Raw genomic sequence first — 15369 nt, 5'->3', positions numbered from 1 at the left:
TGCTGTATTTGTACAGTCTTTGTATTTATGTATCATATACGTAAGATGTTTGTATCCAATTCCACTCAATAATTAATATCATTCTATCAGTTTCCTAATTACTTGATGAACCTGCACAATTTTTAAAAATCCATGCCCTAGGTCACTCAGATCCCTTTAAATTCTGATTTCTGCAAACTCTTACCATTTAGAAAATATCCTTGATTTTTATTCTTCTTGCTAAGGTAGAAAAGTTAGCATTTTCCCACAATATGTTCATTTGTCAGATCTAGGCCCACTGACCTGCCCTACTTACATAATCCCTAGCCTCAACATCACTTCACAACTTATGTTCCACTTACAGTTGTATCATGAACAAATTTAGCAAGGATCTGAGACAAGGAGAACATTTTCACTCAAAGGATGGTAAATCTTTGGAACACTCTATGTCAAGAGGTCAATGGAAGGTCAGACATTGTGTATATTTAAAAGTAAGTTATAGTAAACTTTTGAATACCAACACCATGAATAGTTATGTGGCTGGTGTAGGTAAAAGGCATTGAAGCATTCAATCAGCCATGATCTTAAAAGGCAGAACAGGCTCAATGGACTGAATGGCCTATTCCCATTTGTGTGTTCCTCTCATCTCCTGGTTTGAGTGGAACAATAAGATGGGAGATATGCCAGATTATGAGGTTGCAGATTGTATTGGAGTGTAATTCTGCTGCAGGTGGTGGCCAATAACGCTTCATGGATCCCAATCTTGAAGTGATAAGTCTGTTTCCAGTCTGTCCCATCCAACATGGTGATAGTACCACACAACACGATGGAGGTTATTCTCACTTTGAAGACAGGACATCATCTCCACAAGGATCGTTCGGTGGTCACTCTTACCAATACTATCACAGACTCATGCATCTGCAGCCAGCAGATTGGTAAGGATGAGGTTAAGTACGTTTTTCCATCTTGTTGGCTTCCTCACCACCTGCTGCAGAGCCAGTCTAACAGCTATGCAATTTAGGACCTGACCAGCTCAATCAGTCGTACTGCTGTCAAGCCACTCTTGGCGCTGGACAATGAAGTCTCCTACCCAAAGTACGTCCCGTTTCCTTACCAATCTCAGTGCTTCCTCCAAGAGTTGTTTAACACGGAGCAGTACCAATTCATCAGCCAAGGGAGGACAGTACGTAATAATCAGCAGGAGGTTTCCATGTTTGACCTGAAGCCATGAGACTTCATGGGGTCTGGAGTCAGTGTTGAGGATTCCTAGGGCAACTCTGTCCCAACTGTATACAGCTATGCTGCCATCTCTGCTAGTGGGACAGGACATATTCAGGATGGTGATGGCTGTGTCAGAGACAGTGCCTGTAAGCTATGAATCTGTGACTATGTCAGGCTGTTGCATGAATAATCTGAGAGCTAGCTCTTTCAATTTTGGCACTCGCCCCCAGATGTTAGTAAGGAGGAATCGGCAGAGTCAACAAGGCTGTTTCTGCCATGGTCCAGTTTCATTCTTTATTGAGACTTCATAATGATTGATACAATTGAGTGGCCATTTCATTGGACATTTGAGCGTTGATTACATTGCTATGGGTCTGAAGTCTGCAGGTATGAGTTAGAGTGTATGAATGTGTCAGAATGTTGCTTGATTAGTCTGTGAGACAGCTCTCCCAATGTTGGCACTCGCCTCCAGGAGTTAGTAGGGAGGACGTTGTTGGGTTGACAGGTTTGCTGTTGCTGCTAATACTTCTGGTGCCTTTGTCAATGCCAGAGGGTGTGTCTAGTTTCAATTGTATCAATCATTATGCCATTGCTTTTTATGTTGGTGATTGAAATGTTGACAGAGGCCATTCTTAGGCATCCCAATATATTGGCTCCAGAAGTGGGGTCAAAATTACATAAGATTCCGTTGTACGCAGACAATCTCCTCATTTTTTTGTCAAATCCAGCAGTTTCGGTGCCTGATACAATGCATCAGCTCGTTTGGCACCTTTTCGGGGTACAAGATTAATTTTGCAAAATCAGAGGCTATGCCTATGGGTGGTCTTACAAAGGTGCTAGGTCTTGAGGGCGAATCTCGATTCCCATTTAAGTGGTCGCTGGGGGTTTTATGTATTTGGGCATATTCATCACTCCAGCTCTTGATCGGTTGTTCAATTATTCGACAAAATCAAACCAGACCTTCAAAGATGGAGGTGCTTCCGGTCTCATGGTTGGGTTGGATAGCACTTAAGATGAAGATTCACCCCCATTTGTTGTACCCTATACGGATGGTGCCCCGGATTTTCGATAAGCAAACGTTCAGGAGACTGAACAGCCAGTTCAGCTCTTTTACTTGGCATCATAACCAGCCCCTTATTAAATTAGCTAAACGGCAATTGCCTTACAGACTGGGGCGAGTGGATCTCCTAGACATTAAAAACTATCTTACTTGAGTGATTGGGCTTGTGGGGACCCTCTTTCAAAATGGTTAAATATCTAAACCTCTCAGGCAAAGTGCCTCCTTACTAGTTTGCTGTTTTTGGACAAAATGAGGACATTTAAGGAATATTGCCATAATCCAATGGTTGTTAATATTGTTAAAGCATGGAGAAGGAAGGCAATATTGGCAAAACATCTTTTCTTACACCTATATGCCAGGTATGCCAGGTTTTCAACCAGGGATGATGGGTTCAGGATTCAAACATTGGACAGTTAGGCATGTGTCTTGTATGGGCGATTTATTTGAGGGAGACACAATGATGTCTTTTGATCAGTTAGCGCAGAAATACCAGCCATCTAGCAGGGACCTCTTTCGTTTTCTTCAAGTTGGGGGTTTTATTCAAAAAAAAAGCTACACTTTTGACTGATCCCTTTAAATCCGACATAGAGAGGAGGGTGCTCAGTGCTAAGAGTACACTTTATGTCAGCATGTTATATCATCAATTGGGGGGGTGCCCCCTCAGATGAGTTCAATCGACTCGGCAAGGTGTGGGAGAGAGAGCTAGGTCTCCTCAGAGGCATGGAAGATATTTGAGAAAATGCAAGAAAGATATCAATTTGCAATGGGACCCATGTTTTACAGTTGATGTTTCTCCACAAGGTCCGCTTGGCTCTGGATCGTTTGTCAAAATTTAAACCAGGGGTATCTTCAACATATCCCAAATGTAAAGGTAGTATGGCACTCTTACCCATTGTCTCTGGTCCTGGGGTAGGCTTCTAACATACTGGAGCACTGTGGCAGGTGCAATGGAGGGGATTTTGGGTGTAAGGGTGGAGAAGGACCCAATCTCACTTCTTCTTGGCCTGCCCAGTGTGTTCCCTGTAGATGCGCATAAGAAAAAAAAAAACTTTTCAACATCCTCACTTTCTGCGCAAGAAAGAATATCTTGTAGGTTGGGTGTCCGAAAATCCCCCAGGCCTGTCGGGTTGGCTAAGATTGTTATGGAGTATAATCCCCTTGGATTTTCTTACAAGTATGGTGCACCACAAAACTAAGAATTTCTAGAAGAGATGACAGCCCTTTTCGGAATACCTGGACACCAGATTTGTCTGCCACACTATGAAGGGCTTTTATATAGCCATATCGATTGTGCTTTATGAGTCCAGAGAGGGGGAACTGCGAACTTGTGTGTAAATTTAAGCTCTCACTATTCAAGAGTTCGTGTTTTGTTTTGCTGAGCTCTATTATTGTTATTATTATTTATTAGTTTGTTATTATTTAATTAGTTAAGTAGTTAATTGGGGGTTTTTAAAATATGTTTTATATATTTATACAGCGATTTATATTATACATTTGTACATGAGGGCTGTTGGGTTTTTTAAATTTCTTTTGGTGTTCTTCATATTGTTTTGAATTGTATTGTTTTGTATTTGTTGTAATATTAGAATGTTTATTTTTCAATAAAAATATATCATTAAAAAGTCAACCATATTGTTATGGGTCTGAAGTCAAGTGTAGACAGGTAAGGACAAGTTTGGGAGAGCAGTTTTTCTTCCCTAAAAGGGGATTAATGAATCAGATTTTTTAAAATTATGACAATTGACATTTATTTCATGATCATCATTAGACTTTTAATTCCAGATTTTTATTATTTTCATTTTCTACCATCGGCTCTGGTGAAATTCAAAGCCAGGTGCCCTGACTCACCAGTGATAGGAAAACAGTTGGAGAAAATTCTAAAGGAGCGAAGTAATGCCCACTTGGAAAGGCCCGGGATTATTAGGGATAATTAGCATGGCGTCATCAGAGAGATGTCATGCCTAACGAATTTGTTAGAACTTTTTGAAAATGTGTACAAGATTGTGGATGAGGGAAGGTCAGTTAATGCAGTTTATATAGATTTTTGTAAAACCTTTGACAAGATTCCACATGTAAGATTGATTGAGAAGGCTAAAGAACGTGGAATTGAGAGATACATGGTGAAATGGATTAGAAACTGGCTTAGTAATAAGACACAAAGGGTGGTGGTCGAAGGTTGTTTGAGTGACTGGAGGCTTGTGTCCAGCGGTGTACCACAAGGATCAGTACTGGGAACCTTATTGCTTGTTATGTACATAAAAATGATATGGATGAAAATGTGGGAGGAAATGCTTAAAAAGTTTGCAGATAACACCAAGATTGGTAGTGTGGTTAATAGCAAAGAAGATATAGATGGGTTGGTCAGATGGGTAGAGCAGTGGCAAATAATATTTAACCCTGATAAGTGCAAGGTGATACACTTTGGAAAAGAAACAAGATGAGGGAGCATTTAATGAATGGCAGGGCACTGGGTAGCTTTGAGGAACAGAGGGATTTTAGGGTAATTATTCACAGATCCCTTAAATCAGCAGAGCATCTCAATAAGACAGTTAAGAAGTCACATGGGACACTTGCTTTCATCAGTCGTGGGATAGAGTATAAGAGCAATGAAGGTAATATTGAGTTGCACAGAGCATTGATCAGGCCACTAGTGGAATACTGTGTGCAATTCCGGTCACCTTAGTACAGGAAGTATGTGATAGCACTAGAGGGGATAGAGAAGAGGTTCACCAGGATGTTGACTGGGATAGGGAAATTGAGCTATAAAAAGAGATTAGATAGGCTTGGATTGTTTTCTTCAGAACAGAGAAGACTGAAGGGATCGTGATTGAGATGTATAAGATTATAAGGGGTTGGACAGGATGAGTAAAGAATAATTGTTCCCCTTTGTTGAGGGGTCAATCATGAGGGATATTGTTTTAGGGTAAGTGCAGGAGATTCACAGGGGATTTGGGAAAGAAATCTTTTCACTTAGTGAGTGGTGGGAATCTGCAATGCACTGCCTGACAAGGTAGTGGAGGCTGGGAATCATACAATGTTTGAAAAAAGAAAGGATGAACACTTCAAATGTCATAACATTCGAGGATATGCGACAAATGCAGGAAATTGGGATTAGCGTACTTTTAGTGGTAGTTATGGGCTGAAGGGCCTTTGCTGCACTGTATGAATCTATGAATCGGAGTATTACCTAGTTCTTTGGATTACTAGTCCAATGACTATACTATTATGGAATTGCCTTCCCAACAACTAAAGCTCAGAGTAATAGTTAATTTCATACATATCATTGTCTTAATACCAGAGACTAACATTTCCAGGAATGTATCCTCAGGGTCATCAAACCTGAAATATTCATTCTCTCCAAAAATACTCTATCACCTGCTGTATAGTTTCAGTTTTTCTCACTTTAATTTCAGATTCCTAGTGCCTGAAATACTTTTATTTATAAGATGTGTTCTTTATAGTACTGTAATATAAAAGATTCAGACAGCTTTCTCTTTCGACAGATATTTTCCCCTTTGCTAAATGTTAAATTATTGCTGTTAATCATGCTGCAGTCACTCTCACAGTTACACAAAGGGCTGACCTTGTGCTTAACAGAACTTGCAGCTCAAGCTTCAATTAATGGTATATCTACAGGCTCATTGTATAGCAGAGATAACAAAAACCATGTCCGATACCATGGCTTATGAGTCAACTGTGAATGTGTACTTGATGTCTAAAATGCAAGTGTGTGTGTTTTTCTCCTTTTGGTGAGCTTACTATCCTGCTCCAAATGTATCACAGCCATTAGAATGCCCAATGAAAAGACCATGTGGAACTATGAATATAGTTTGCAAAGGAAAAGCTGAATTACAAATATGCAGTAACAAGTATTAGGAAGAAAAGATTTGTGAAAGGTACAATGCAATCTGCAGACAAATTGGTTACAGAATTTTGAAATACACCATGTACTTATGCTTCCGTTGAGAACATTTAAAAAAGGAGTTCGCCCCATGTTTCTCCATCAGGGACCTGGAAATCCTGGTTGAGGGAGCAGTGCAACAAAGAGGTGTCTTTTTACTAGAGGCTCAAAGGAGCTGAACCACCAGACACTGCCAGCCTGGTCAGAAATCATCATCCAGGTCAGGGACGTCTCGAGAGAGTGGATTACTGGGCTGCTGTGGTGAAAGAAGCTTCAATGACTTTGTCCGCTCCATCAGAGTAAATGCCAGTACATCCTTTCTGCTACATTACACTCACTCCATGTCTGCCACCAAACTCTCCTTTCATGTTCTATCATCCGCTGTGCTGTAATCATTACCCATTAGCCCTACCCACCCACATGACTAAACCTGCATCATTCCCTCACAATACCTTTCTCCCACATGCAGCTGACCAATCAGCCATACCAGCCACTTGTATCTTACTCATTCCATCCCTTTATGTTGTTACAGGGGAATGAATCCCATAACGAGGTACAACAATGCTGTCCAGGTGGGGGATGCCTGATTTCTCTGTTTCCATCCATTATAAGAGGTGGAGAATTCTTACCCTTGCTAGATAAGACTGAATGACTCCAATGGGGAGGCAGAGACATCTATATTCCAGCGGCTGAGTAAGTCAGCCACATATCATTCCACTGCAACACTGGCAGATCCAGGCGCTCAGTATCATGTATCAAACACCACTTCTAATGGCCGTGATGCCTTCTGCGTCTTGTGTCTTACAGATGCAACCAGCCTCCCAATTATATCGGCGGAGAACTGCCCGTTTCTTCCCCCGCCAGAAAACATCCTCAGAGCCCAATGATGTGACAATGTTGAGACACTGGAGAAAGTATCAGCAGACTGCCTTCAGCACTCCCCACCAGCTCTAGTACTGACAACTTATTGGGGTCAATATGAACACAGTACATGAGACCAGTGAGCTGGATTTGACATCAACATTAGCCTCACCAGTCTTCTTGCCTGATTCGTCCACATGTCTCATCAAAGACAATTTTGCACTCTATAAGACTCTGCCCAATGAGTCAAATTCAGATAATCCAAATCTCTGATTGTGTTAAAGTTAGTAACCATTCCCATTGGCAGAAAAACTATCCAGCAAAATTATTCCTGTGATAAACTGTAATTCTCGACTGGGAAACACCAGATTAACCAAATTCATGCAAATTTGGAATATGGCTGGGTCTACCATTGGAGCAGAGTTCAACTAAGTCAAAGTTCTGGACAAGCCGTCATTTAAGATCAAGATTTCCTGTTTGTGGGCAAAATGTGTTCCCTAGGATCTTCCAGGGTTATCTTAAACCTCTGCTGAACACAAATTTGTGAGCACATCCCCTGGGATTCAACTCTTAGCAATTTTACTGGACATATAAAAACCTGGCTGGTGCACAAGTAACATCCTAATCATTAGGGTTTCTTGCTACTAGTGCCAAGTAGGCGAACTATTTCTGAAGCCTGTGTTACAACAATCAGTATTTTAAAAAATATTTAATTTGCTTAAAGCAGTTGGTAATGTCCTGAGGACATTTTAAAAAAAAAAGTTATTTCTTTCTTTAAGTTTTTTTTGTGACACATTATCTGTCATTTTCACTTCGATGGTGGAAAATGTGGGGAAACCCAAAGGTTAACAGATGCAGCCTAATCTGTTCCAACAATGTTTATGCATTTCATGCTGAATTTTATTTGCTTTTAATTTTCAGCCATTGCTTTCAAAGGGAATAATTAATGGTTACAGTCCAACATACAACCTACTTATGGACCTGTACTTTTTCAAGCTGTTGCCAAGGTCACTGGGGAACACAAAATAACATCTCTATTTTCAAAATAAAAGGGTTGTTTAGGCATTACAAAGAATCATGCTAGAAGACAAAAATCCAAATAAAATCATCCGTGACTTTGTTCCTTTTCATAAATAAATTCAAAGTGCTATCATCTTTTCATCTAACATACTTTGAAAATGGCATGGGGACAAATAGATTTTAATCAGCTGAAGTTGCAGACTCGGTCAGGCAGCTAAATATTGAATTACTTTGACTGTGCCACCTGGAGCCTTGTTTGCCGATATCTTGTGTTCCAGGCACCCGAGCAAGTCCAGAACAAGTACAAGCAAGGAGTACTTTGGAAATTAAGTGGGGGAAATTTGTTTTCAATTTGACAAAAAATAAGCCATTTGCAAAACAAGCCATTGATTAGCTGTCAATTATTTTGGATCAGCCCCTGACCAAGGAGGCTCCCTTGATCGGAATAATCAAACCTCAAGACCAGCAGCGTTAGTCCTTCAGTCAGCAACCCCTCCAAGTACACACACAATATCAGGTAGAATGCTGGACACAAATTTGTTCTCACTATGGCTGCTTGTAAATTAACACAAAAAAAAGGTGAGGAATAGGAGCAGGAGTAGGCCATCTCATCCATAGAGCCTGCTCTGCCAATCAATAAGATTATTGCTGATCTTTTCATGGACTCAGCTCCACATACCTGCCCGCTCACCATAACCTTCAATTTCTTTACTGTTCAAAAATCTATCTTTGCATTAAAAACAATAAAGTAGCCTCAACTGGGCACTGAACCCCACAGATTTACAACCCTTTAGGTGAAGAAGTTCCTCCTCAACGCAGTCTTAAATCTGTTCCTCTTATTTTGAGACTATGCTCCCCAGTTGTAGTTCAGTGGAAACAACCTCCCTACTTCTACCTTCCTTTTCCCTTCATAATTTTATGTGTTACTTTAAGATTCCCCCTCACTCTTCTAAATTTCAATGAGTATAGTCCCGTTCTACTCAATCTCTCCTTATAAGCCAACCTTCTATGTTCTATGTTCTAACCCTCTCAATTCTGGAATCAACCTCATGAACCTTCTCTGCATCTCCTCCAGTACCTGTACATCCTTTCTCATGTCAGGAGACTAAAACTCCAAATGTGGCCCCATCAGCACTCTGTACAATTGCAGCATAACTTGCCCTCTAGCAATGAAGGACAATATTCTATTTGCTTTCTTAATGACCTGCAGCACCTGCAAACCAGCTTTTTGTGATCCATGCACAAGGACAAATTTTTGCCAATTAAATAATAGCCCATTTTGCTGTTATTCCTACCAAAATGGAGGATCTCACATTTACCAATATTACATTAGATTAGATTAGATTAGATTAGATTACATTACATTACAGTGTGGAAACAGGCCCTTCAGCCCAACAAGTCCACACCGACCCGCCGAAGCGCAACTCACCCATACCCTTACGTGTACCCCTTACCTAACACTACGGGCAATTTAGCATGGCCAATTCACCTGACCTGCACATCTTTGGACTGTGGGAGGAAACCGGAGCACCCGGAGGAAACCCACGCAGACACGGGGAGAATGTGCAAACTCCACACAGTCAGTCGCCTGAGTCAGGAATTGAACCCGGGTCTAATATTGTACTCCATCTGCTAGACCCTTGCCCACTCACTCAACCTATCTATATTGCTCTGCGGATTTTGTATCCTCTGCAGACTTTGCTTGGCCACTCATTTTAGTGTCATCTGCGAAGTTTGACACACGACACTTTGTCCCCAACTCTCAGTCTTCAATATAAATTGTAAAGAATTGTGGTCCCAAAACTAATCACTGAGGCACACCACTAGCCATTGATTGCCAACCAGAAAAACACCCACTTATCCCCTCTTCACTTTCTCTGTTAGTTAACCAACCAGTTAACATGTTAAAACATTACCCATAACACTGTGCACCTATACCATATGCAGCTGCCTTTTGTGCAGCACTTTGTTGAATGCCTTCTAGAAATTCAAATAAACCATATCTACCAGTTCCCCCTGTTATCCACCACGCTTGTGGCGTCCTCCAAGAATTCCAGTAATTTAGTTAAACATGATCTGCCTTTCATGAATCCATGCTTTATCTGCCCAATGGGAGAATTCCTATTCAGATGTCTCATTATTTCTTCCTTGATGATGGATTCAAACATTTTTCTCACTACAGAAGTTAGGCTAACGGGCCTATAGCTACCTGCCTTTTGTCTACCTCCGTTTTTAAGCAGTGGCATCACATTTGCGGTTTCCAATCCACTGGACCTGCCCTGGAGGCCACTAAATTTGATAAATTACCATGAGCACATTTGCTATTTTCCTTCTATCTCTTAGTACCTTGGAATGCATTCCATCAGGGTCAGAAGACGGAGTGGCTTACCTTTAACTCCATTAGCTTGCCCAACATTATGGCTTCAGTGATAATGAAAGTTTCTAGGTCCTCCTTGTCATCAATTATTGGTACGTTATTGGTGTCTTCCACTGTGAAAACTGACACAAAATACCTGTTCAACACCTTGGCCATTTCCTCACCTACCATTTGTTAAATCCCCCTTCTCACTCTTGAAGGAACCAATGTTTATCTTAGCCACTTAGGTTTACATTTATGTAGAACCATTTGCTATCTGTTTTTATATTCTGACCTAGTTAACTCACATTATCCATCTTTCTTTTCGGCTTTCTGTTGACCTTTAAAAGATTCCCCAATCACCGTTTTCCCCACTAATAGAGCCATAGAGTCATAGAAATGTACAGCATAGAAACAGACCCTTCAGTCCAACCCGTCCATGCCGACCAGATATCCCAACCCAATCTAGTCCCACCTGCCAGCACCCGGCCCATATCCCTCCAAACCCTTCCTATTCATATACTCATCCAAATGCCTCTTAAATGTTGCAATTGTATCAGCCTCCACCACTTCCACTGGCAGCTCATTCCATACACGTACCACCCTCTGTGTGAAAAAGTTGCCCCTTACGTCTCTTTTATATATTTCCCCTCTCACCCTAAACCTATGCCCTCTAGTTCTGGACTCCCCGACCCCAGGGAAAAGACCTTGCCTATTTACCCTATCCATGCCCCTCAATTTTGTAAACCTTTATAAGCTCACCCCTCAGCCTCCGACGCCCCAGGGAAAACAGCCCCAGCCTGTTCAGCCTCTCCCTATAGCTCAAATCCTCCAACCCTGGCAACATCCTTGTAAATCTTTTCTGAACCCTTTCAAGTTTCACAACATCTTTCCGATAGGAAGGAGACCAGAATTGCATGCAATATTCCAACAGTGGCCTAACCAATGTCCTGTACAGCCGCAACATGACCTCCCAACTCCTGTACTCAATATTCTGACCAATAAAGGAAAACATACCAAATGCCTTCTTCACTATCCCTATCTACCTGAGACTCCACTTTCAAGGAGCTATGAACCTGCACTCCAAGGTCTCTTTGTTCAGCAACACTCCCTAGGACCTTACCATTAAGTATATAAGTCTTGCTAAGATTTGCTTTCCCAAAATGCAGCACCTCGCATTTATCTGAATTAAACTCCATCTGCCACGTCTCAGCCCATTGGCCCATCTGGCCAAGATCCTGTTGTAATCTGAGGTAACCCTCTTTGCTGTCCACTACACCTCCAATTTTGGTGTCATCTGCAAACTTACTAATTGTACCTCTTATGCTCACATCCAAATCATTTATGTAAATGACAAAAAGTAGAGGACCAGCACCGATCCTTGTGGCACTCCACTGGTCACAGGCCTCCAGTCTGAAAAACAACCCTCCACCACCACCCTCTGTCTTCTGCCTTTGAGCCAGTTCTGTATCCAAATGGCTAGTTCTCCCTGTATTCCATGAGATCTAACTTTGCTAATCAGTCTCCCATGGGGAACCTTGTCGAACGCCTTACTGGAGTCCATATAGATCACATCTATCGCGCTGCCCTCATCAATCCTATTTGTTACTTCCTCAAAAAACTCAATCAAGTTTGTGAGACATGATTTCCCACGTACAAAGCCATGTTGACTATCCCTAAGCAGTCCTTGCCTTTGCCACATAAAATTAAGTTTAAAAGAAAAACACAACTAAATAAATTTGGGCTTACAAACTAGTGATGCTGACCATGAGGTATCCAATTGTCATGAAAGAGAAACAAAAAATTGGCTCACTAATACTCACACTTTATCCCTTCTGAGTGACTCCAATACACAATAATGTGGCTGTGTTTTAACTGGCCTCTGCTGTGGTTCAACAAACTGCTCAATTGGGTCAAAATAATGCAAAACCATACAATAAAAATAATAAAGCTGTTGTAGCGCAGCATAGTGTCCCTACCCTGAACCAGGAGGCCTGGGTTCAAGTCCCACCTGTTCAAGAGGTGTGTAATAACATCTCTGAGCAGGTTGATTAGAAAATAGGATAGTGAAAATAATAAGACCTTTGAGCATTATGTCAAATTTATGTAAGGAGACCTCATACTTATACCACCTACCACTATCCCTCAGCTGATAAATATCAGCATTCCTCTATATTGAAAACCACATAGAAGAAACATGGGTGGCAGCAAGAGTACAGAATATACTCTGGGTGGGAGACTTCAATATAAGTCATGATGAGTGACTCAGTAGCATTGCAAGACTGAACTCTAAATGATATAAAAGCCAGCAACTGGTGACCAAAGTGATAGGAGGTAATACCTATTTGACTTCATCACCATCTACCTGGTGTAGATGCATCTATCAAAACATATTTGGACCAGTGACCACTGTACAGGCCTTGTGGAGATGAAAATATGACTTCACAATGAGGATCCCCTCCATCATATTGTTTGACATGACTAGTACATTAATAGGATAAATTACAAACAGAATCAGCAGCTGAAAACTTGGCATTCTGGAGACACAATTGACCTTTATCAATGACTTATCAGAATTGTATTCTGCCATAACCTATAATCTCAGAGCTCAGCAGGTCCCTCACTATACCGTTACCATCAAGCTGGAGTACCGTATCAGGTTAATAAGGTGGGGAGAAGAGTGTGTGAAGAGGAACATAAACCACACCTAAAAATGAAGTATTAACCCAGTGAGGCTACAATGTAGGATCACATACATATTAAACAGAGGTAAGGTGACCAACACGTCAAAAAAAAGATCTGCTCTTCTAACACTTCCAACTATGGTGCTAGACGTTGAAGCAATTCACCAGAGGAGATAATTCATAAATATTCCTATCCTCAACGATGGGGAATGCCAGCAGAGCAGCAAACGACAAGGCTGACGTTTTCACAACCATCATTAGCCAGCAGTGCTAATTGGATAACCGCCCCTGAGGACTTCATGATCATTGATGACATTCTTAGCCTATTTAAATCACCCCAAAATGATATTAATAAGTGGTTGAGCACACAAGATATAACAAATGCTATGGGCCAGCCAAGATTTTCCAGTATAGCTACAAGATTGACCTTTACTCGACAACATGGAAAATTGTCTGGGTATTTGCTGTATACAAAAAGAAGCACAAATTCAATCTGGTCAATTATTGCCGCATCAGTCTACAGAAAAAGTGGACACTAATATCCTGCATGACTTAACAGCAATGGTCAGTTGTGGTTTGGTTAGGGCGACTGAGCTCCAGACTTCATTAAAACGTTGGCACCTGTGTTCTATCATCCATTCATGAACCCAAGTTTATGTCATCTCCTAGTTTTGCATTCCTCACTTCTAAAAGGCACCAATTTCAATGACCTTTTGGTTTCTGGGAGTCAGCTGAGGGCGAGAATTGGGCCAACACCTCCACAGCCAGGTCTCAGGTGGTGAAGGATTGAATGGGGTGGCAGATGGATGATGAGGCTGGCAGCTTGGAAAGCCCACACCCATTTTCTGGGACATCATCACAGTTCTATTCCTGGTTGTTATGCCCTCACCCCTCACATTTCAGCCCTCAGGCCTCCCAACTCCATATCTCCCATGACATCCTTCTCCCCTGTCAAATACCACCTCCATGCTTGCTTCCTATCCTCCATGCCCACTGCCTTCAATTTTGTCAGAAACCTCTTGATGTCACACTCTGTCAAACACTACTTTTATGTCAAGGGCAGTCACTGTCACCTTCCCTACTGATTGGCTGCTCTATTATTCGTCTTTCAACCAATGCTGTAATGAGATTGGGGCTAAATGGCTCTGATGGACCCCCGCCTAGGCATACATAAACAAGTAGCCTGATCGTTGATGTGCTTGGCTCCCTCTTCATTAATGATCTGGCTACTTGTGAGGCCTCCTCTGGTTAATAGTTAATGGGCAACTGCCATTAACAACTGAAAGTGGTAATACTGCAGAGGTAGACTCAATTGTGGCAAGCTAACACATGCTGAACCTGCTGTTTGACACCTCATTTTTTGATTTGCTTGATGCTTCTCTGGTATGCACTCACGCATTCTTCATTGAGCCAGCATTGTTCGCTCAGTTTGATGGATTTGCTGGGCCTTCCTAATTATTTGCTCCACATTAATTAACTTCACACTAATTTACATGTACGAGAACATCTAGATTCCTCTCCACTGCATCATCCTGCAATCTCCATCTAATTAAATAATATTGTGTTTCTCTTCTGCCTGTCAAACAGACAGCCTCACATTATCCTGTATTATAGTCTGATACATTTTCATCCACTCATTTTACCTATCTCTGTCCCTTTGCAGACTTTTAATATCTTCCTCACAACTTGCTTTTTGACTTAGTTTTTTTTATTGCCAGCAAATTTGGCTACAATGCAATTAGTCTTTTCATCGCACACCTTATTATAGCATAAACAGTTGGGGTTCCAGCAGTGATATCCATGATACAATGCTACTTGCAGTTTGGCAACCTAAAAATGACCAATGTGCTCCTATTGGTTACCCAATCCCAAGTCCGAAATCACTTTAACATTATGAGCTCTTACCTTGGGCTTTTACCGATTACATCACATCTTTTCAATTGACTTTAAAAATCCAAATACTCAGCATGTGATTGTACCCATTTATGTATTATTCTTGTTATGTCCTCAAAAGAATTCTAATAAGTAGGTCAAATGTGATCACCCTTTCAAAAAAAAAACCATGCTGAGTCTTTTTGATTGTATTCTGACTTTCTGATACTATTTCCTTAAAAATAAATTGCAAGCTTTTCCTAATGATAAATGTTAGGATGATCACCCATAGTTTCCTACTTTCTGCCTCTCTCTTTTCCTGAATGGAAATGTTATGTTTAAGGTTTCTAATTTGCTGGGATCTTTCCAGGATATAAGGAATTTTGGAAAATTACAAACAACATACCCACTATCT

At 41.1% G+C, this 15369-nt stretch overlaps 1 protein-coding gene across 3 annotated transcripts in view; it reads right to left on the bottom strand.

Annotated features, from left to right (window-relative positions):
* arhgap18 (Rho GTPase activating protein 18) overlaps positions 1-15369 on the bottom strand; it is a 133923-nt gene that overhangs the window by 49049 nt on the left and 69505 nt on the right. The window contains exon 2 of one of the 3 annotated variants that reach the window (XM_043683627.2): positions 10432-10541. The exons of the other annotated variants lie outside the window; for them this stretch is intronic. The gene's annotated coding sequence lies outside the window, so the exon portion shown is untranslated. The remainder of the gene's footprint in view (positions 1-10431; positions 10542-15369) is intronic. 3 annotated transcript variants of the gene reach the window in all.

This window comes from Chiloscyllium plagiosum, unplaced genomic scaffold (genome assembly GCF_037043375.1).
Source record: "Chiloscyllium plagiosum isolate Xiang-an unplaced genomic scaffold, Cpla_swu_hap1 HiC_scaffold_3, whole genome shotgun sequence".
NCBI classification, from domain to species: Eukaryota; Metazoa; Chordata; class Chondrichthyes; order Orectolobiformes; family Hemiscylliidae; genus Chiloscyllium; species Chiloscyllium plagiosum.
The sequence above is the reverse complement of the archived record's forward strand: the minus strand, read 5'-3'. Positions and strand labels throughout refer to the sequence as shown.